We start from the raw sequence: 22,510 nt of genomic DNA, 5'->3' as shown, positions 1-22,510 counted from the left end.
TGGAAGTGGTTCTAGAGCAGATCTCTGAGGTGAAGATGTTAGGGATTAAAATTATGCTCAGGGCAGAGCAAAAGAGAGAAAAGCATTAGAAGTGAACTCAGCTGTGCCGGGAAATCCAAGTGTTGAAAATCTCGGATATCCTCTGCCATCTAAGATAGTCTTCCCCTTGAGAAGTTGGCCTCAGTACTTTCTGTTTTCTCCTCTTACTGTGAGCCACAAGAGAAAGAAAGAAGACAACCCCCCCCCCCAGACCAGAAAGAACTCCTGATGGACACACTGAGCTGCACCCACACCCTCAGTGCGTAACGTTACCTTCACAACCATCCCAGGACGAGCGCTGGCCGTGCTCTAGGGAACCTGGATGCTGACAAGGGAAGGCCACTCATCAGAGCTCATCATCACAATCACTGTCAATCCATTTCCAGCTCTAAACATAGTTCAGCTTCCATGGCTACTTGTACGTCTGTGGGGGAGGGGACTGAGGGGCCAATGTTTCTTTTTTCTTTTTCTTTTCTAAGGCGTTGAGTTCGAATTTAAAAACTTAAATTCAAGGTGTGGGCCAGGATGTCAAAATGTGATACCTGGACACTTTCGGTCTCTGTGGATTTGGAGGGCTCTCGAGATTTATCACTTCTTATGGGCAACTTAAAGTTGGGTTTCCTCCCATTAGCATTTAACTTTATCTTCATAAATTACCTCCCTCACAACACAATATTGCTGTGCCTTCATAACTCTGTTTGTCTCCCATAAATCAACTGCAGACCTGTTTAATTATACCTCAGCCATTTAAACAACCAACATTTTTAATGAGGCAGAGAATGCATAAGGCCAGCAAATCGAGTTTTAAGGGTCCATTGTGGGTCACTCTGTGTATATTTTTCAAAGTCAGGCGTTCCTGAGATAAGTTACATATTACCCAGATCTTGAGCTTTGGCCATTGTCCTTTCCCGCTGCGTGACCAGTGAGACGCTCAGCCATCAGCGAGCTGCTTTTTGTCAGTGGCCTTGAAGTGTGTCAGTTACTATAAACACACATGATGAATGATGTTATGGTTATGAGAGGAATTCAGTCACCTTGGTTCTGGCTGTGATGGTGTCAGAGCTGTGGAGGCTGAACCCAAAGGCTACGCCTCCTGCCACAGGCCAGGCCATGCTGCTAAGTGTCATTAACATTAAGACTTTTTCCTGAAATCCATAAATTTCTCCACCGGATTTTAAGGTCAGTGTGATGACTTAATGTACTAGTCACAAATCCCCTCATTTAGGGGATCCAGCCTTGTGAATTTTCCAGAAGGTGAATCTAATTTTGCCTCAGTGAGGAAAGACCCTCAATCCTTGTCTCCAAGTCACTCTCAGGTGAGATGTCTCCTCCCCCGTACCCCTCCACCCCCATCAGTGTGGGATGCATCTGGGCTCCAGGTGAGGGCAGGGAACTTTTGCACACTTGTGTGTGTATGCTCTTGAGGGCCTGGCTGCAAAGTGGGGGCGGAACACAGCCCCAAGTACCAGTTCTCAGAGTGGGCAAAGCTGGGCAGGAAGGGGTGGAGGTAAAAGGGATGTGCTTGGTACTAGGTCTGGAAGAGAAAGGACAATGGAATAAATTCCTGAGGACCTTTCTAGACACCTTTTTGTTTTGGTTTGTCTTTGTGATCACAGGAATAAGAGCAATATTAAGAGAACAGTCTATTCCCTATTTTGGCAGGTCCTTACCAACATGCTACCCCCTCCACTCTTCCCACTTCTTTTCCATCTATTCTTGTGCCCACATACTGTCTTGATTTCTATACATGAAGAATTTCATTCAACCCCCAAGACACCCCATTTTACAGATGAGAAAACCAATGCATCAAAGCCTTAAACGATACACCCAAAGGCAGCTTAGCCTGCATAGAACTAGATTCAGGCCACAGCTCAGGCCTATTTCAGAGCCCAGCGTTGCTGCCTAGGGCATGCTGGCCCCTGGATGGGAGTGGAGAATGTGAGATCCAACCTTCAGAGTATGATTCTTTCTGCCTCAGCCAATCTTGCTGAACTCTGATCTTAATAGGTTCTTATTTCTAGCGAAGGAGAAATCACGCCTAGTGGTTAGAAACACAAGGGCTAAAATTTAATGTGATCTATCAGTGTCTCAGCTATACACCCAGACAAAGGCACCCAGCTACTGTGCATCTCAGGTGAGTCATCTTCCAAGTGGGAATCATGGCAGAACCTAGCCCTGAAGGAATCAAGGATGACTTAGATGAAGGCCTTGGAAGAGAGGCTGGCTCACAATGTACACTCTAAAAAACATGGGCTGTTATCAGCAATTACTTTCATCTCCTCTGTGTCCCATTTCTTCCTTCATCCTCCCTGCAAGAGAGCTGAAAAGAGCTTGGGGTTTCTGTTGATTTACAGCAGTTACTGATTATGTCACAGCTGTTTACTCATGGCCCAAGAATACTGGGGCAAGTTAGAAGTCTGCACAGGAATCCAGGAAATTGTTATTTTGATCTTTAATGTGAGATTTCTTGCCAAGCTAAGTAACCTTTGTGGGCTCTGTAATATGTTAACATTTAGGGAAAGAGTTTACGAAGTACTCTACCATTTTTAGTAAGGCCCATTACTCCAAACACAGAGTCAAGGTTCCAATTAAACTTCTCCATTAGAGAATGAAAGTTATTTGCCAAAGCAGAAGGAGAAAAGACAATTTTTCATAAATTTTAAGTTTATCTTTCCAAAAACGTCAGTCTCCTCACAGCATTCACTGGCATATGCTTACCTCATTCACTATTTCAGAGCACTGACTGTAGAATGGGGAACATTCTGGAAGCCTGCACAAGAGTGTCTCCTCATTAAGGAATCTTGGATAACATGGGACACACACACACACACACACACACACAGAGTGACTCTATTATCTCAACATCCAAAGACAAAATATGTTCAAAGTTTCTAGGGAAAAATAAAGAAATGACCCCAATTTCTTTGGTCTTGGGAGTGCCTCAATGGCAGTCATTGAGTAGTTTCAATTGGATTTCAAATTTATTTACAGTTTTGCTGGGTAGCAAACACAAACATTCCAAGTTAAGTAAAATACATGTGTCAAGACACAGACTGAGAATAATGGAAGTTCTTTGTGATTCTGAGACACAATGAGATTCTGTGCCCTGGCAATGGTGGGCCGAATGTGTGGAGATAATGTTGGAAGTTTCTTGAGTGCCATGTTCACTCCAATGGATATATTTCATCTCTGGCAGTTTTCTGCTAAACCTTGTGTGCCTGCACTGTTGGGCTTCAGGAACCTTTATAAGAAGCCATGGGCAGAGCAGGAAGCCTGAACACTGAGCTGCGTGTCCATGGGGCACACATGCTTCTCAGTGGCCATGGCCATGCCATCCCCACTGGTAATGTCTAATGCCAACTTTTGGAGAGTCCAAGGGAACCTTTGATCATGCTTTCTCAGTCTCCTTTATTTTACTTTTACTCTAGACTGTAAAGTGTTTCCTAAAATCCATCTTGCTCATCAGGCAGGAATGACTCTTTGTCAAGGTTCCCAGTGATATTGTTAAGAAGTAAACTCCTATCCTGGGTTCTCTGACCTTTTCAAAATTCTAGAATAATGGGACTTCCTAATATGGCAGGGTCAGTAGTGAAGGGAATGCAGGCCATGGCTGCACAACTTCCTCAAGAGATCTGTAGACTTACCAGACTGTTCAGAGAAGTGGCATGAAGACCCATAGCCATTAGACTGTGTATTGATAATATGTATTAGATTTAGTATGTATTAGACTTAGAATTGATATATGGCAATTCTCCTCACATTATCTATGGATTCAAGACGTTTATAAAAATTCTAGCTTTTTTATTGCATAAATTGACATGATGATCTTAAATTTGTATAGACAAACAAATGACACAGAAAAAAACAAAATAATCCTGAAAAATAAAAGCAAGATTGTAGGATTCATACTTCCTGATTTTAAAATTTACTATAAATCCAGAGTAATCAAATCATTTTGGTACTAGTTTACAGATAGACACTCAATTTCATCCACTGATCTGTAAATCTAATTGTATTTACAGTCAAATTTTAACAAAGTTTTTTCCAAGACAAATTAATGGAAGAAAGAATAGTTTTTTGAAAAATAGTGTTTTGACAACTAGATATACAACACAAAAGAATGAAACTGGTATCCTATGTTATACCATACCAAGATAAACAAATCAACTTCAAATGGTCACAGACTTAATTGTAAGAGCTAAAACTATAAAATACTTAGAACAAAATGTAGGTGTAAATCTTTATATTTTTGTTTTAGGTGATGGTATCTTAGATATAGCACCAAAAATACAAGTAACAAACAATAAAATATATAAGTTGAACTTATCAGCCCTGAAAACCTCTATATAACTGATGTGACTCAAATGTGAAAAGACAAACTCCAAAAGAGAAGAAATGTTTGTAAATCATATAATTGATAAGGGACTGCCATAGAATATAAAACATGCCTTTCCTGGGCCTCCCTGGTGACGCAAGGGGTTAAGCACTGCACTCTGAAGCAATCTGCAGCCGCTGCAGCACAAGTTTGATCTCTGGCTGGCCAGGGAGCTACCCACATGGCACAGCAGACCTCTCATGTCTCACCTGCTGCTCCTCTCAGCAGTGTATTTCAGTCAGTCTGTCTTTTGTGTTCTCCACTCTGTCTCTGGTGAATCCTCTCACCCTTTACATCTCTGGCCTGTACCCCACGTCTTGTATGCATAAATAAATCTTTAAAAAAATTAAAAAAAAAAAACATGCTTTTCCTAATCAATAATAGAAAACAACCCAATTTAAAAAGGTCAATTTCCCCAATGAGGAAGGACAGATAGCAAATTCGCACATTAAAAACTGTTAGAGTTAGTCATTAGGGACATGCATAATCAAAACCACTTTATACTAATTACAATATCTATAATCAAAAGGACAGTCAATAATATGGGTTAGCAGAAGGTGGAGAAATCTCATCTGTTGCTGGGAATTTAAAATGGTACAGCAGCTTTGAGAAACATGTTGGCATTTCTTCAAACTGTTAAACATAGTTACCATATGATCCAGCAATACTCCTATATATACCTAAGATAGATGAAAGCATATATCTACATAAAAATTTGCACATGCTTGTTCATAGCAGCACTATTCATAATAGTCAAAATGTGAAACAACACTCAGTCCATCAACTGTTGAATAGATAAATAAAATCTGGTATACCCATAAAATGGAAGAATATTTTTCACATTAAAAATGAAGTGCTGATAGACACTACAAAATAAATGAAACTTAGAGACATTATACTAAGAAACCAATAACAGGAGGCCACAGAATTTGTGATTGATTCACATAAATTCTTGATAAGTGGCAAAGCCATGGAGACAAAAGTAGACTTGTGGTGTGCAGTACTTGGGGGTTAGGAAAGATGGGGTGTGACCGTGAATGGACAGCACTTTTTTTGAGAATGGCAAAAATGTTAGAAAATTAGATTATAATGATGGTTGCATAACTCTGTGACTTATAAGAAGTCACTAAATGTATATTTTAAATGGCTGAATTACAATAAAGCTGTTAAAAATAAAGATTTGGAGAAATGTGTCAGTTTTTAAAACTGAAACCAAAAGGAGAGTCTAGTTCTCTAGCTTTTTAGGAAGGCTGGTTTCATAGAGCATCTCCCCCACGAGGCAGCAGGACTTGATGGATGGATACAGATCATAAAGCTGCACAGATGCGCGACTCGGGCATCTGGATTCAAATCTCAGGCCTGATGCTTGCCTCTGTTTTCTTAAGTATGTGAATTGACTTCCCTGGACCTCTCTGGAGATGTGAGTATCTATTTCATAGAGTTGGAAATATCAAAGTAGGTCTAAAGAGTTTACACAATACGAGATAAATGTTAGGGTATGATGACTGATAACTATTTAATTGTATCTATTTAATTGTATCTTATTGTTAAAGAGGCCGTGTTAGAAGATATAAAATCTTTAATCACCAATGATTGTGTATAGATGCTGATTATCCAGTTGCATGCTTTTATTTCATACTGAGATTTTGCCTTAGATTTAGTATACACCAATGGATGTCATTTTTTAGCTTCCCAAGTATCTACAGACTATTATTAAACAGCACCTCTGACTTCTCAAAGTATTATTAAAAAGCTATAAGAAGACAATTTGTGATTTACTTCTGATCTTATCATCAACAGAGTGTCTTGGTAGCCAAAGACCAGCCACATAACCAGTTGAAATTAGCAATTAGATTCTGGTAGCTGATAGGGTAAGCACAACTTTTCCAAATGGTCATCTGACCCTTGAATATCAAGATTAGGGAATTTGCTTTCTTCCCATTGGGAAGTTAGAAGTGGAAAGAAATTTAGATATTTGAATGAGACCACAGAGTGAGAACCAATGTCTCACTCCTGAGCTTGAAATGCTGATTCCTTTGTCCCTATTCTCAGCATAGTCAAGGAGTACCACCAAGAAGTGGCTGCAATTAGTATTTCCATTAATATTTTTCCCTTGTAGTGCCAAAATGGGCACTGAGCAGTTTATCTATGATCCAGGAGATTTGTAAAGGAGAGTCTTGGAGCCCTCAGTGGCTTTCTCAGGCTTTTATTGAGCTTTACATGTAGTTCAGCAACTAGGTACATGGCAGGCAGGAGTGTCAGGGGGCCAGGAGGCCAGCAGGCCTCCAAGCCCCCAGCCAGTCTTCACCCTGGACTTCTCTGGCCTTCTTCCCCTTCTCTCTCTCCTGCCTCTTCTCCTCCTGCTGCTTCTCTTGGTGACTATCTCAATACTCGCATGGCCCTCAGAAGTAAATAAGACAACAATGTAACAGCTGCAGGTGCCCCATCAGGCAGGGAAATCCTGATTGTGGGAGGGCAGAATAGCCTGAAAACCATTTACCCTACACCCTGTAAAAGGAAGTTTCTCAATCAGCAAGTCCTTTCAGGGTGAGAATTGAATCTTAATTTTTTTCTGCCATTGCCTCAAGCTACCTGTCCATAGGTGGCACGTGGTATGTACCTTCCAGGTGATGGTGATGATACTTTAGTTGACCAAAGACAACTGGTGTCTATTTCTTGGTGTTAGACGTTTTAGTGTAGGTGCCACATCTAAAGTGCCTTGACACAGTTTGTGTATTTGGTTAAAACAGTCACATACTTAACCCTGTCTCTTCATAACTAATGGGATAGTGTGAACCTGCCTCTGGTGAGGCAGACCATCCTGGACATGGGAGAATTGCTGAGAAAACAGCACTGCAGTTACTTTTCCAGGTGAATGTGTGGGGTGGGAAGGGTTAGGTCAGCTGAAGTTGATTTCCTGAGGTCAGGGCTTATCCAGCACTCAGCCAGGGGGAGGGCAGAACCTTTAACTTTAGCTTCTAAGTGCTAAAAAGTTTTTCAAGAAGGATGTGCCATTTCTGACTGTGAGAATAATTTCTTCCCAATTATATTTGTCTAGGGATTTGAGAACGGGAGATAGAGAGGATTCCTGAACAGGAAGGCTATTATGAGCCTCCTCAGTGTGGAAGCAAACACACTTAAGGGAGGTGATGAATGATGGGCACTTTCTTACGAACAGATGGCCGCCAGTTAGGTCACTTTGTGCATTTTTACCTGATGGTCTTAGTTTGGCTCAGGGGCAGATTCTGGATGCACACACACACACACACACACACACACAGAGGACATGATTCTTCAGCTTTATATTTAGATTCTAATTTATTTTTATTTTAGGATTTGACTGCTAGACTAGGTTAAAGCATCTGTCACCTTTATTTATGACTGGTGCGCCGGGACTGAAATCTCAAAGGTATGTCAAAAGTGAGTGACTAACTGCACAATGATTTTGCACTCGTATCACATCCCTGTGCAAATACACAGCTTCTCCTCTGCCCTCAGATTCACAAATCACATAGCACGGAGGTCATCCCATTCACCCTTTTTGTTTTCTAGTGAACAAAACTACAGTCAAGCAAAGGTGAGTTTCCTGCCTGTAGTTACAATGTAGTTGGTGACAAGGCCATGAGCAGACCCCAGTCTCCCATCCTCAAAGCCATCTACTTCCTGATATGCCCCCTCTGTCTCCCCAGGGACATCTGTTCCTTGGCATCCCAAGAGTGAACAGAGAGCTCCTGGCAGCTTAATTAGCCATAAATACTCTTTTAATAAACCCACCCTGTTAGGGGCTGTTTCTGTTAGAAGGAATTATTATTGCCACAACATAAATTTCCTGAAAAAGATATGGTCAGATCACACAATGTAGCCTATTATGAGAACCAGAGTAATAAAACAGTCAGATAATTTATGTGTCTCTCTGGGTTCCTTAAGCTTATCTCAAAGAAAAGGAGCCAAGATGTTGAGACAAATGGAGAACGTGTGTGTGGCTGGAAATAGCTTGTATACTTTGTTCGGTGCTGTTTCTGCAAAGCCACTTTAAAACTAAGACCTGACATTCCCTTGTGGGGTCACCCTGCAGCACAGAGAACGTGGGACAGCGAGGTCACTCCCTCACCCACAGGCCATCCATCCTGGCAGTTGTGCTCGCTCACACCCCCTCCTTATACCAGACCGTTGGCTGGCAGGGGATTTAAGGAATAAGAAGGCAGCCCCGTGGTGGTCCTGAGGCTCCTATCTTATCAACAAGGGTGTTTGTTGATATTGAGCATCATCTGGGGCTCACATTCCAGCCTGGGTGCTGCTGCCCATGGCATCTGTATGATGGAGGGGTCAGCAAATAAGGACCAGGCTCCTCAGGTGTTCTGACACACCCCGGTGACGGTGGTGCAGTGAGCAGCAGGGCCCAGTGGACACCACTGTGACTTGTGGAAAAAACATTCTTTCCTAAAGAGAGTGCCTCCAACATGTTGTATTTACCGCAACTCAATCAGAACCTTCTAGATAAACTGGGCTCTAATTTATTTCTATTTACTTCTTGACTAAGTGAGTCTGACTATCCAGAGTACAGATAGTGTTAGGGGGAAAAGGCGGTCCCAAAGCAAATTCCATACAGGCTTTGTGGACTCCACCCCCACCCCAGGTCAAAGCCAAAGACACTGGGAACTCCAAATCCCATCACCACCAAAGGGAAGGTGGCTGGGACCTGAGGGTGGGGTTAAGCAGCCAGGTGGATACAAAAGGCAGACACGTGGGCTTTGGGGGGCTCTCTCTCCATTTTGGGGCGCTCGGCCAGCGCGGAGCCTCCGGCCAGCTCTGGGAGTGACTTTGGGTTTCCAGGTCGTCGGATCGGGTAGGACGCATTAAAGACTTTATTTCCCTATTTTCTCCCTGAGTTGTACATTTTCCTTATTTCCTTTCCTCTTGTAAATAAACCTTTTATTAACCCTTTTGTGTGTGTCTGTAGTAGAGTATTCATAAGTCCCTTTAAAGCGCGCGGGTGAGGACCCACAGCCAGGAACCCGTTTAATATCGGGGTTGCTCTATAACAATAGCATAGCTCTGGGAAGCACAGATTTAATTCCCTCAAAGTCCCTTAGTGTCCCCCGGCCTCCAGGTCTCAACAGGGACCCTGGGACTGGCAGGAAAGGAGCTGGTGAGGCCTACTTTGAGGTAAAACAAATGCTTATCCTTTTTTCAATTTACCTCTTAAGTTTGTGATGGCATATTTTGGCAAGAAAAATAGGAAAGTCATGTGCTTTCCTATTTTCTCCTACTATAGTGAGAACAGCTACTCATCCTGCTCCCTACCCTCAGAGGCCCCAGACCTGGAGTAGGGGAACGCCTCTGCACACCACACCTCTGATGGGTGGCAATTTGGTTGACTATTATTTTTAAACACATGGTTGTCAGCTACAGTTCTCACAGAATATGGAACAACCAAAATAATGGCCAGGAACAGTGTATCACACGGAACTAAGCTTTGTTGCACTGAGGTTATCAGGTATCTTAGGGGAAGCTTCCAGCTTCCAACATTTAAGTTTGGTTCCAGTTGCTTGCTTCAAAGTCCTGAGTGTGGAAGAGAGTGGGATTTTTAGTTTGAAAGATTGCAAGGAAGAAACACTCAACATTTGGCAGGTTTTATCAGATTAATTATGTAAAGTCCATGCAAACTCTGAGTTGCTGAGTCAAAAGAGCATTTTGTGTCTGCTGATTTAAGCAGGAGGCGAGAATCTGAAGCTAGTGATGCGAGAAACGCTGATAAAATCAGCATTGAATGTGGCCTGAGAATCAAGGTGTCTTACAAATAAGTGAGAACCTTCTTTCTTACCATCAGCTTAACACACTTCACCAAAAGTCGTGTGCAAACTTGCAGGGGCTAAGAATGTGACCAGACTCCTGGTCCTTGGGTTCCCCTGCTGATGTTCCTATTTAATTCAGGACATGCCTGGTTAAGAGGCCTTTCTCCCTGAAAGTCCCACCCTGGTTCTGGAAGTGGTTCAGTCCCCCTGAACCACAGACTCTCTGCAAAGCTGCTGCCTCCCTCAGTTTCTCCTGAGCACACCAAATCCCCAGAGAGGTGGGGAACAGGGGGCTTTCAGAAAAAATTGCCCTGATGGATGGTGCTGAGGACTCAACAGTGATGGAGCCCACAGGCCCTACCAGTTCTCCACTGCCAGCCAGCCAAGAGACTGCAGCCTTACCTGCATTCTTCATTTCTAACCTCCTCCATTTTCTGCACCCCAGTTCCCATTGGGGACTTCGCTGTTCAGAATACTTTCATGGCTCCCCTTGAGAGACTGGGAGCTCCCATCTGGACGCCAAAATCTTGTGTGGTTCTAATTCCCATCAGCTCCTCACTTATCTCTGTATGCTTGTCATGTGGGACACTACTTTTCTGCACCCACAATGCATATTTTTGCTTTTATATCTTTCCCCCTGTTCGGTAAGCACTACCTTCCCGCCCCCCCCCCCCACCCCCGCCCTCTCTACCGCATGGATTCCTGACTATTCCAGGCCCAGACAGCATTTCCTGACTCCCTATCCTCTGTTCTCTGCTCAGCTCCATAGTTGACCACACTTTCATCTGTGTTCCCAGGCACCTTACACTTTGGGTGTGCATAGTGTGGGAGACACCTCAATTAGGTCCTTATAGAGATACCTTAGGATCTGTCCCCTCCACTGAGCTGGGGCAGCTACTCCATCTTCCTTCCCCAGCTCCAAGGAAAGTCCCTGGCACATTCTAGGACAGTTAGTGAAATGGAGTGTGCGCTTCAATTAGCAATGCCAGAATCCCCCTAATATTATCAGAGGATTATAAATATGCATAGTTTGATAAGAAAGGAAGATAGCACTGTTGAACAGATGGGGAAACTTACTAGAAGCACACAGAGTAAGTGACAGGTCAGTGTCCTGAAGTCAAGAGGTGCAGGCAAAAGGGTTGTGGACTCTTATTGTCAGCCCACAACTGCTCTCTTCTAGAAAGGAACCATTAGGAAGATTCCTGTAATGATGGGAGAGGCAATCAATTGCACAGCAATCCTGCCCAGATCCCTAGAGGCCCATGGTATGATTGGCTTCATGGGGACATCCAGAAAGGTGGGTCCTTGGCAACTTGCCCCATTCAGGCCCACACACGCTGGCAAAAATAAAATTCAGTGGACAAATCTCAGGTGGGCCCTGACAGCGATTTTTGTATATTATAAGGCAATACACCAGCTGTAGTTTAAATGAAGTCTCCTGTGCCTTGTTAATTCTGCACTATTGCCTCTTCTACTTATGCAGCATCTTTAAGCAGAAGAACACAGGCACTGTGTAAGCAGAATATCTCGGTGCTTCCTTACTGCTGCCTCTTGAGATTCCTAGGGGGCGGAGGGCTACTGACTAGTTGCCACATCTGGCAGTGGGGATATAGGGGCTCGATGGAGAGGGGTACCCCAACCTCCACGTGTTCTGGCCACCCCCAAAATAGTGTCTCTTCCTGGCAGCGACTTGGTCACAGGGAAAATAAGTTAAGAAAGGGTAAACATCAGTGGGTGGATAAAGCATGAGATGTGTCAACCAAAATCCATGTAGTTTATGTCAAAACTAGAAATATGAAACAAACCCAGTACCAAAGAGAACTGGGAGCACAAGGAAACTGCTTGCAGACGTGAGGCATTCTGGAGACCCTGGAGTACCGATTATGTATTTTATGTAGCAATATACTGGCGACTGGTGCTAAAATTCAGTGTGGCCTGTTGAAAGTTATGCAGGCAAATCACACAGATGGAAATAAAAAAGAAGAAATGAAGACAGACTGTGCTAATGATGCCTTCTTATTGTTATAGGTCAGAATGGAAAGGTGTGGTAAATGCTGATGTCATTCACCCTCTGAGACCCCCTTCTCACTCACCTTTTGCAATTGATGTCACCTTGAAACTTAGCTTTGGCAACTAACACACACACACAAGCGCACACACACACACACACACACACAGTACGCCTCAATGTGACCCTGCTCCACTGAGTTATCTTCAATGATCCTTACTAAATCCATGTGGGTGCCTGGGCTCTTTCCTAGAAGACATCTGGATGACATTTATAGCCCTTCCAGCTGGCGAGGAAGCATGTGGTCATTTCTTGATGGCAGGCTCTGGGACAAGTCATAGTGCCACCTCTTTCCTCTTTACACATACACAATACAATGTGTAAGTTCCATGCCCCCTCTTTGCAGTTCCACATCAACATAAAAATGTTCCTGCTCTCCAGGAAAAATAAAACTTTGTCTCAATCCCCCCTCTCTCCAGTTACTTTCACTTCTTTTTCAAGTTCCAGGCAAATTTGCACATGAAGGTGGTCAGACCACACAGTCATTTCCTCACCTCCCACCCAGTCCTCAGCCCACAGCATGTCCACATTTCTCTCCACTGAAGGTTCTCTGGTTGCAAATCAAGGACCTGGATCTCAAGTCAGTGGCTCCTTTTCATTCTTTCACTATGACCCACATCCTGGGTCATTATGTTCTTAATAGAACTTGTCCATTTTCTATCACACCTTGCTCTCTCCTTTGTCTTTCCCACTGACCATTTTGGTTGTAGGAGTTTCTCCCAAATTATGTGTTGTCCCACTAGATTGCTAAATTTCCCCACAGACCTGTATAATTGAACTTAATATTGGAAATAAATGTAAAATTTAATGTGTTTTTTTGAAGCTAGAAGCTTTCAGAAAGTATGAGATGGAGCAAAAACTATTAAGGTAATGGCAATACAGGCCCACATTAAGAAACAAGAAAAATCACAAATAAATCTCAGAACAGCTCCAGCTTCAGAAGACTAGTCTGCAACTAAGCTCCTTTTTGCCCCCAAGGAAAAGTTAGACTTGAGAATGGTGCTGGGCCTGTTGCCTTTGAGGAACCAGAGCCATCTGAGTGAGGTGTTCAAAGGAGTACCAGGTCATCAATATCAATCTATGTCACTAATGCAACAAGTAGTTATTGTATCCCAGGCAAGTTTCTAGATGCTGGAAAAGTAGCAAAACAGGTAAAATCCCTTCCCTTGCTGGAGTTTATCTTTACTGGGGGATACATACAATAAGCAGTCAAATCAGTAACTTGTCTGAGAAGCTGTGATAGGGTTATGAAAGAACGTACAGTAGAAAGTGGAGTAGGAAATGCTGGGGGAAATGGGGTGGCAGAGTGGACTTTATATAAGGAAGTGAGCCAAGTCCTCACTGAGAACTGATTTTTGATCTGACTTGAGGGCAGTGAAGCCTCAGGTGATGCTTGTAGGCCTCAGGAAGAGGAGGCTCTTGGGTTAGCACTTGGGTCCAGGTGTGGTTAGGTGGAATCCTTGGGAAAAATACAAATTGGAAAAAAAGGGACTGAGGATGAGATTCAGAGATAGCGTTTATTGAAAAGGCCAAAGGGCATCAGGAGTTTGTGCCCAGGGAAGCAGGGAGTGGTCAGGACAGAAAATGGGCAAGTGAGTCCATGTTTCTGAGGGTGAGAACATCAGGGATTAAAGTGAGCTCTGCATGGTTTCTGGGGGATGACTTGACTCCTTGCACTCCTCAAAACTCAGCACTATGCACCAAAAGGAGCAAAATTCATAGTACATATTTTTAAGTAAAAATGTTTAAGTTACTACATTTTCCAGTAGGAGAGAAATGATGACCCCAGAAGCCCAGTTTTAGAGGATTAGCAGATGCTGTTTAGGAGGTGAAGAAGTTTGGGGAGAAATAGAAATCCAAGCTTCAAGACTCCCCAACGAAATCTCCCTGTAGGCTTCTCCTTACCCTGAAATGACCGAGGAAGGCTCTATAGCACCCTTCATTTGGCCCATCTCCTTGACCATTCCACTCAAACCTTTTTTTCTGGACCTCAAAATGCTACATGTGTCCTGTCCACAGAGCCCTCATACTCCTTCCTGATACTTCACAAGGTTCTACAGAGGTCTTCTCTGGTCACCCCTGAAATGTTCCCCTCCCTCCCTTCCTCCCTTTCAAGTCCTGCTATTATATCCATTATCGAGTTCCTCTACTAAGATGTAAGCTACAAACAAGTTAAGAACATGTGAGTCACACCTCATCACATTCAGGGTAACTAGAGCAGTGCCAAGCACTCAGTATGTGCACAATAAAAAGTACCTGACATTATTTTAATTGATATTACAAAGTTGGAACTGCTAATTTTTGAAAGTTGAACCATAGGTTCCATTGGAGCTTCCTGGTGGCCATGGTAAAACATGAAAACAATGTGATATTTATTACCCATGAACTAAAATCATAAACACCCCAGGGGCAAGACATGATTTTCTGAGAATGTATTTGTCCATATCTTCATCATGAGCAAAAAAGGAGAAAATACTTTTAACATTGTTTTCCAACTAAATAAAATAAACCATGTCATGCCCTCTTTAATCCATTCCAGATAAACCAGGTAAATCAAAGTCAAAATGCCAAAATACAGTCAGGAAGTAGGAATTATTCTTGCATTGACCTCATTTTCAGTGTGGATAACCCTCTCTTTAGGGACACATATTTATAATTAGTGCTTCAGAAGCTCTGCACTTTTAATCTTCAGTGATAGGAAAATCATGAGTACTTTAAAATACTTGCTCTATTGCATTTTATAGATGAGGAAACTGAGGATCACAGCCTCCAGTCACTCAGAGATGACAGGTGATGGTGACAAAGTTGGCCAAGGTTTCTTTGATTCTAAAATAGGGCTTTCAAACAATGGCTGTGTACCCAATCTTTTTGCTGCCTGTTTTTGTAAATAAAAGTTGTATCAGGACACACCACGCTTCTCTGTTTATAGAGCGTCTATGCTGCTTCCACACAACCAGGGCAGACGTGAATGGCAACGCATGGCTCACAACTGAGCCTTTGACAAGAAGGGGAAAAAACAGGGGGAAAGTGCTTTATATAAAAATAGAAAGAACAAAATGTAAATTGGAGCTCTAAGTGCAAAATTGTTTTTGTTATACTAAGACATCAAAGAAGGATGTTTTGTAAATAAATGTTCTGAGGACGTTTTCATTTTTTTCCCTTCTTTAGTCCTGGTTCCTTCCAGACCATTAACTAAAGTGGTGGCTTAAAAGGGATGTTGAGAAATATTTTCAGTAAGTTCACGACAGGGCAGTATGTGCTGCAAATGGCAAAGACAGCTCTGGGGTTGAATTTTGTGGCTCCAAAGCAAGCAAAAAGCAATGGAGCTGTTGATATTCCAAAGTATGAACTTACATGCTGACCCTATCAGTCAGGCTAATTCAAGTCCAGCTAGTACATTCAAATTAATTGGTATTTAAGATGTCTGCCTGGTTAATTTAACTTCCATTTTTCTATGTATTTATGGGAGAGATGACAGTAAATTAGTTATAGTGTGTTTATTAAAGTCAAGTTGTTAGTGCCTTCAAAAGTAGTGACAAGGAATTTCACTTAGGAGAAGGACCTTCATCATTACTTTCAGAATATTCTACACAGCAAAGGAATAAGGAAGATGAAGATGCCTATGGAGACTCATGCTGTCTGGCCCTTCCCTGTTTATATGTCATAAATCACTGCCCCCTAAGGGGACAGGAAACAGGGGAGCCCAGTGGGGTGGCCTGACTCCAGAACAGATGCTCCCCATACAGTCACACTCATTTAGGATGTGCACAGAAAGTGTGAGGCTATTGATTAGAATCTGGGCTAAGGAACACGGCTTCTCCGGGGCCCTGTGGGAAAACTACATGGGGTGCTGCCATGGGCTCATGGAGGGCGAGCTTGCAACAGGACTGCTCCAGTGTCCGGGCACCTGGTGGCGGCACAAGTGCTGGTGTGACTTACCCCTGATAGCTGGATCCAAGCTAAAGGCTACTAGGTAAGCTGTTTAAGCTCAGTCCCAACATTTCTTTCTGTAAATTGGAGTTGTTGCATTCTTTCTCTGAGAGCAGGTGTGAGAGCCCAGTACTTCCTGAAAGGTATCTGGCCCAGGGTCGAGATTAGTAATTGTTCATTATTTTGATTATCACATTAAAACTACTCCATTATGTTGAGGGTCTTCCTGCAGTTAGTAGTATAAGGCATTCCTGTAACAAATACTCAATAGAAAACTGTTACTTGCTAAAGTCAGAGGTAGTTCTGGATTATAGAAAAATTGATAAGACCCAAGCAGTACCTTCAAAGAGTTGGCCATATAGGAGAGAAGAGAGATGCATGCAAATGTCTAGAATGAGAACAGTTACAGTTCCTAACCTGGGGCCTCCGCATGTGCCAGCTGTGCTACGGGGGCTATAGTCTGTCCTACAAAGTGCAGCTGATGTACTTATGCTATTAAACCTCACAACAGTTGCTAAATTAACCACCAATATGCCAACTTGGTAGCTGAGAGCACTAAGGCTCTGACAGGCCAAATAACAAGTCCAGGGTCACCCAGGAAGCACAGGAAGAAATGAAATGTGAGCTGAGGTTTGTCACATCCTGGAGTGGCACAGAGAAGCTCTGGGAAGTCTTGTTTAGGAAGAAAAGTACAGACTGATGGTTTCTAGGATGTGTGAGTTTATCCAAAGCCCCCTGACCATATCAAAATCTCAGAAGCATAAGCCCCAGTTCCCTTGCCACCCTCCAGACTGGGAATGCAAAGAACTTAAATCTGACAAGGTCCAGTGATATAAATGCACAGCACAGCTAGTCTAGAGCATGTGCCTCTGTGGCTGCACAGCAGTTCAGAAGATGGATCTCTGGGAGCCAAAACTCAGCCTGGAGGAGCTGGAAGGTCAGGCCAGACCCAGAACATGCCTTCGCCTCAGCTGGCGTCTTCTCGGCTGAAAGATGCAGCTCAGACGCCAAGGGTCATTTTGAGAAGTTCCGTTCATTGAAGACGTTTTGCTACATTATTTAGGAGAAGGACTCGATTTTGTTTCTTTAAGAAGGTTGAACTCTATCCATTGGGATTCTAGAAATGATGCCCTCTCTCCCAACATAGACCTTCCCTCTGTTCAGATGCTCAACACTCACCTTATAGCAGGCACCCCCTTACAGACACCCTGAGTCATTAGAATATGTTTGTGTTTTAAGCCTAAATTATTCTCTTGTGATTTGTGTCATCTTGGTCTGTCAGAAGTTCTTCCAGCCTCCATGAGCGCCTTCAGCGATGGAGTCCATGTGTCCGAGAAATACTTACCTCTCTGGGATCAATAACCCAAACTTCTTTACAAATTTGTCCCATTTCCTCTGGTTCATGGGTGTTCAGGGTCCTAGAGTTGAGCTATAATAGATGAGAGACCGTGGGTGCTGCCTGGGCTGTTGCTTTCAGGACAGCCCTGGCTCTCTAGATCTCCCCGTGCTTAACCAGAACCACAGCAGCAGGCTGTTTTTGTAGGTGCCACATCCCCCCAGCTACGGGGCTGCTATATCACACTTATGAAGTGGCTTTCTGGAATCTAATTTTAGAATCTTCCACTTAACTCCTGTGAAGTTTCACCCTGTTAGTCTTGTCTCAAATTACCAACTTTTCAACTTTATTTCCCACTGTGATTCTATTTCTCAGTTTACAGATGCCTTATACTGTAAGTTATTAGAATGCTATTTTCCATGGTGTCATTCAACTCATTGCTCAAATATTGAAGAAGATAAATTCAATGGCAGAGCTACTCACAGAAACAGATACAACCTGACAAAAAAGCTGATAGCTAACATTCTTAGTGCTAACTGTTCCCTAAACAGCTGTTACTAAATTAAAAATCTAGTACATAAAGACATGATTCCAGAGAATCTTGAGAACCAAACCCACAGCACCTGCTTTATGCCATTGTTTCCTGCGCCTGTGCTGGAGCCCTCAGGTTCTCGTTCTGACATTTTCAGAATCTCTGCCTGGATCTGTCCTCACCCTGTTGACATAAGGTTAGCCTCTGACTTTCCACCCAGTCTATAGACAAAGTATCTGGGACTCTGACCAGCCCTGCCAGTTGTAAAGCAGGCATTTTCACTGTTGTTTTAAATCTTGCCATAAGGGGCACACAATTTCTGTCCATTTTTTTGGCGGCTTGGGGAAATCTGTGTGTGTGTGTGTGTGTGTGTGTGTGTGTGTGTGTGCCAAAAGGCCTGAATTCCCCCACTAAGCTGGGCCCCTCCCATCCTTCTTTTCATAGCTAATTTAGTTGTTTAAACAATGCACATCTGGCAGCTCCTCTCCGTTAAAACTGGAAGATTGAGGACAGCTGCCGCCCAGCTACCAGCCTTCCAATGCAGCCTCCATCGACTTTCCTGAAATAGCAAGACTTTGCTTCCGTCCATGCTTCCCTGGAACAACCCCACAGGACGGGGGAGGGGGGGGTAGGGGGAGAAGGATACTCCATCTATTTCCTATGCCCAGACTGCTTTATTTATTACCATCTAATGAGTCCATATTTGGAAAAAAATATATCACCACCATGTGCAATGAACTCATGCAGTTGTAAATAGCCGATGTGTTTAAATTCAAAGGAACTCTCAAGATTGTGTATGTATGTAAATAGGCATGCACTTCTCAAGACTAGGAGTGTGTGAACTCAATTCCATTCTCTGACAAGCTGGGTGACCCGAACAGGGCAAGTGGGGTTCCAGCAACTTCAGGGACCCTGATGACTGAGGAGCTCATTAGCACTATTGTTCTTTCCTGGTAAAAGTTAACTAAAGTAAATGAAGATACTCAGGGAGTTCAACTCCTTTATATTCAACTCCTTAAAAAAGACAACTACTGAGTCAATGGTTAGAATGGCGCGCGTTCAGCACGGTATAGGAACTATTTCCATGATTTTCCTTAATTATCCACATTAAAGATATTCCATCATGTTGCAACAGATAACTTTGTCTTTAGGCAGATGTTACAGCTGTCAGGGTGAGACAGAGGTGATCTCTTCAGTTTGCACTCCACTGGCAGCCCTGCAGAGCTCCAATGGTTTCCCTCTTAGAAGTATGTTGGCTGGGCCTTGTGCATTATCAGCATTCCAGAGAAGTCAAACAGAATCCTAACCTGATTTGCAACACTCTGATGGTGTTCATTATTTAAGGTTCCTTGAGTTAGTTTTTGCAGTGAAGAATCACTTTATAAATCACCTTACAATCACCCTATAAAGGATCACATGTGGTCTTGCAATGTTTCTTAGAATGAGACATGCCTACCTCAGTTATATAGCTCATATTTCCAAAGCAACTTAGGTTTTACAATGAAAATCACTCTTTCTAAAAAATAAATAAATAAATAAAAACCCTCCTAGAGGGAATCATTCTCATTCCAAGGCAGTTGAACTGACACCCTGAACCCCCAAATGAAATCAGAGACTGAATGTAGGTCAATAAAGGTTGCTGTCCTCAAGTTAGAAATGGAAATTATTATTCCAGACACTAGCTAGATTTTTATTCCATCAGTGCTCAAAGTCAGCAGTTGTCATCTGGATGAATAACCAGAGTTTGGGAATCAGGAAATGTTCCATGCACAACTGACCAAAGTCTAGTTTCTTCTCTTTTGAATATGTGACAATGGCCCCTTCTCACCTCTTCATATAAAGCCCATTACAGGTGATGTGTCCATTGCAAGCTGTAAAGGCAGGAATTGGCAGAGTGCAGGTTTTCTGATCCCATGCAGATCGGGTAAAGGAGGAGTCAGAGTCCTCAGTAGTTTTGCAGGTTTTTTATTTGGGGTTCACCAGGCATATGGCAGGCAGGGGTGCTGGCTGGGGGCTGGGAGGCCTGCCAGCCTCCAGCCCAGCAGTCTTCACTCTATCTGGGGCTTCTGGCGTTCTCTGCTTCTGCTTCGGCTTCTCCTTCAGGTTCTGCTGCTGCTGGCTGGGGCTGCTCGCGTCCCCCGTGACGCCGCCCTTAAAGCACAGTCTTAGCTCAGCTGAATCCCATCTACCTATGCCCACACCCTATTCCAGGTGCCCGCCATCAGGCATGCATTCAGGACAAGGATCCATCATCTATCCTGATGGCGGAAGGGCAGAAAGCCTGATATTTTCTTTACTACAGTCCACCCCCTCAGGGTTTTCTGCCATACAGTCTATACATATATACACAATTTCTAAGCAAACAAACAATGCAGCATGGCACAAAAGAAATACATCAATAACAAAAATACAACATAACAAAATACAACAGAACACAAATAAGTCCAGGCAGGGCACCAACCAAGTGCAAAAGACAATTATTGGTACCAGCAGATGAGCCACAAATCTGCTGCCGAAGGCACTGCTCATACGAGGGAGGGGAAATCACACACGGCATCTGCTATAACACACCAGGAGCCGTCAGGCTTCCTGGCCTTCTCTGGCTGTAGTCTAGGCTACAAGGCACACAGCATCCACCCAGGATGCACTAGCTCTGGATTGGCAATTTTATTCTGTTGGGGTAATCGCCACCCTCAGGGTTCTGTCTGCAGTCGCTCCAACACTCGGCTTCATGGCACCCATGCGACTACAGACCCCTGCTCTCAAGCCAACCCACTGCACAAGCACATGGGTTGGGGATCAAACTTGCATTTGGCTTGGGCTCCACCAAGCCACATTCCCACCCGTCCCCCAAGGACGGGCTCCTCAGCTCCTCACCCTCACTCAAGAATGAGCAGGGCATCACCATAGGTGATTTTACGAGACTCACAGGGCTTCAGCATACCCAGGCTGCTTAACAGCCGCTTTAGGGCTTCTCAACTTAGCATCAGTACAAGCTTTTGCCACCTTAGTTGGCTTTCTCCTCCACCTGGCCACTGGGCATACACAGGCTGCTTTTGGCCATCTAGGCCCACTGGCCACCCCCAGATTCTCAAAAAATAAAGATAACCTGCTAAGGTCTCCGCTTCTGGCGGGATTGTCAGTCCAAAATCATCAGTTCATCATTTTCAAGTCCATGGCTCTCCTGCGTCAGCAATGGCTGCTGCGCAGGGGTCATTGGCTGGTCCTTTCCGGTGTCGTTGGCTGGTCCTATCCGGTGTCGTTGGCTGTCCTTTCCGGTGTCGTTGGTGGTCTTTCGGGCGTCTCCTTCACGCCAGGTCTCATCCTGTAGCTCGTGGACGTATCCATCTTCTGTACCGCCATGGCGCCTCCAGCGTCGTCACAGGCAGTCTTTTACTCCTTAGTCCCTCCAGGCCTTTGGAGGGCTCCAATACCCGTCTGCATGGATCTTGCCGACTTACGCCAATTGTAAAGGCAGGAATTGGCAGAGTGCAGGTTTTCTGATCCCATGCAGATCGGGTAAAGGAGGAGTCAGAGTCCTCAGTAGTTTGCAGGTTTTTATTTGGGGTTCACCAGGCATATGGCAGGCAGGGGTGCTGGCTGGGGGGCTGGGAGGCCTGCCAGCCTCCCAGCCCCCAGCAAGTCTTCACTCTATCTGGGCTCTCTGGCGTTCTCTGCTTCTGCTTCGGCTTCTCCTTCAGGTTCTGCTGCTGCTGGCTGGGGCTGCTCGCGTCCCCCCGTGACGCCGCCCTTAAAAGCACAGTCTTAGCTCAGCTGAATCCCATCTACCTATGCCCACACCCTATTCCAGTGCGCCTCAGGCATGCATTCAGGACAAGGATCCATCATCTATCCTGATGGCGGAAGGGCAGAAAAGCCTGATATTTTCTTTAGCCTACACAAGCTTTCTGTCAATCCTTTATGATGACAATAACAATCATGATGACAATCTCTCAACAGCACAGGGTGGTCTTCAACTTAACCAAAAACTCAGGTCTATTGATGGAATTTTAATGGCTAATTGTAGGGTAAGGTAAAAAGTATCAGGCTTTTCTGCCCTCCCGCCATTAGGATAGATGGCAGAGCCCTGCAGTCCTGAATGCATACCTGATGGCGGGCACCTGGAGTAGGGTGTGGGCATAGGTAGATGGGATTCGACTGGGCTTTTAAGGGCGGCGTCATGGGGACGCCAGCAGAAGTCGAGAGAGAAGCAAGAGAAGCAGAAGCCGGGATAAGGCCAGAGAGCCCAGAGTGTAGACCTGCTGGGGGCTGGGAGGCCTGCCAGCCTACCGGCCCCCCAGCGCCCCTGCCTGCCATGTACCTGGTAATCCCAATAAAATCCTGCAAAACCATCTGAGGGCTCCAGGACTCCTCCTTCACCCGGTCTGCAGGATCATAGAAAACCTGCTTAGTGTCATTCCTGCCCTTACACTAA

This window comes from Talpa occidentalis, unplaced genomic scaffold (assembly GCF_014898055.3).
Source record: "Talpa occidentalis isolate TD23 unplaced genomic scaffold, MPIMG_talOcc4v2.1 talOcc4.8, whole genome shotgun sequence".
In the NCBI taxonomy this organism is placed as follows: domain Eukaryota; kingdom Metazoa; phylum Chordata; class Mammalia; order Eulipotyphla; family Talpidae; genus Talpa; species Talpa occidentalis.
The sequence above is the reverse complement of the archived record's forward strand: the minus strand, read 5'-3'. Positions refer to the sequence as shown.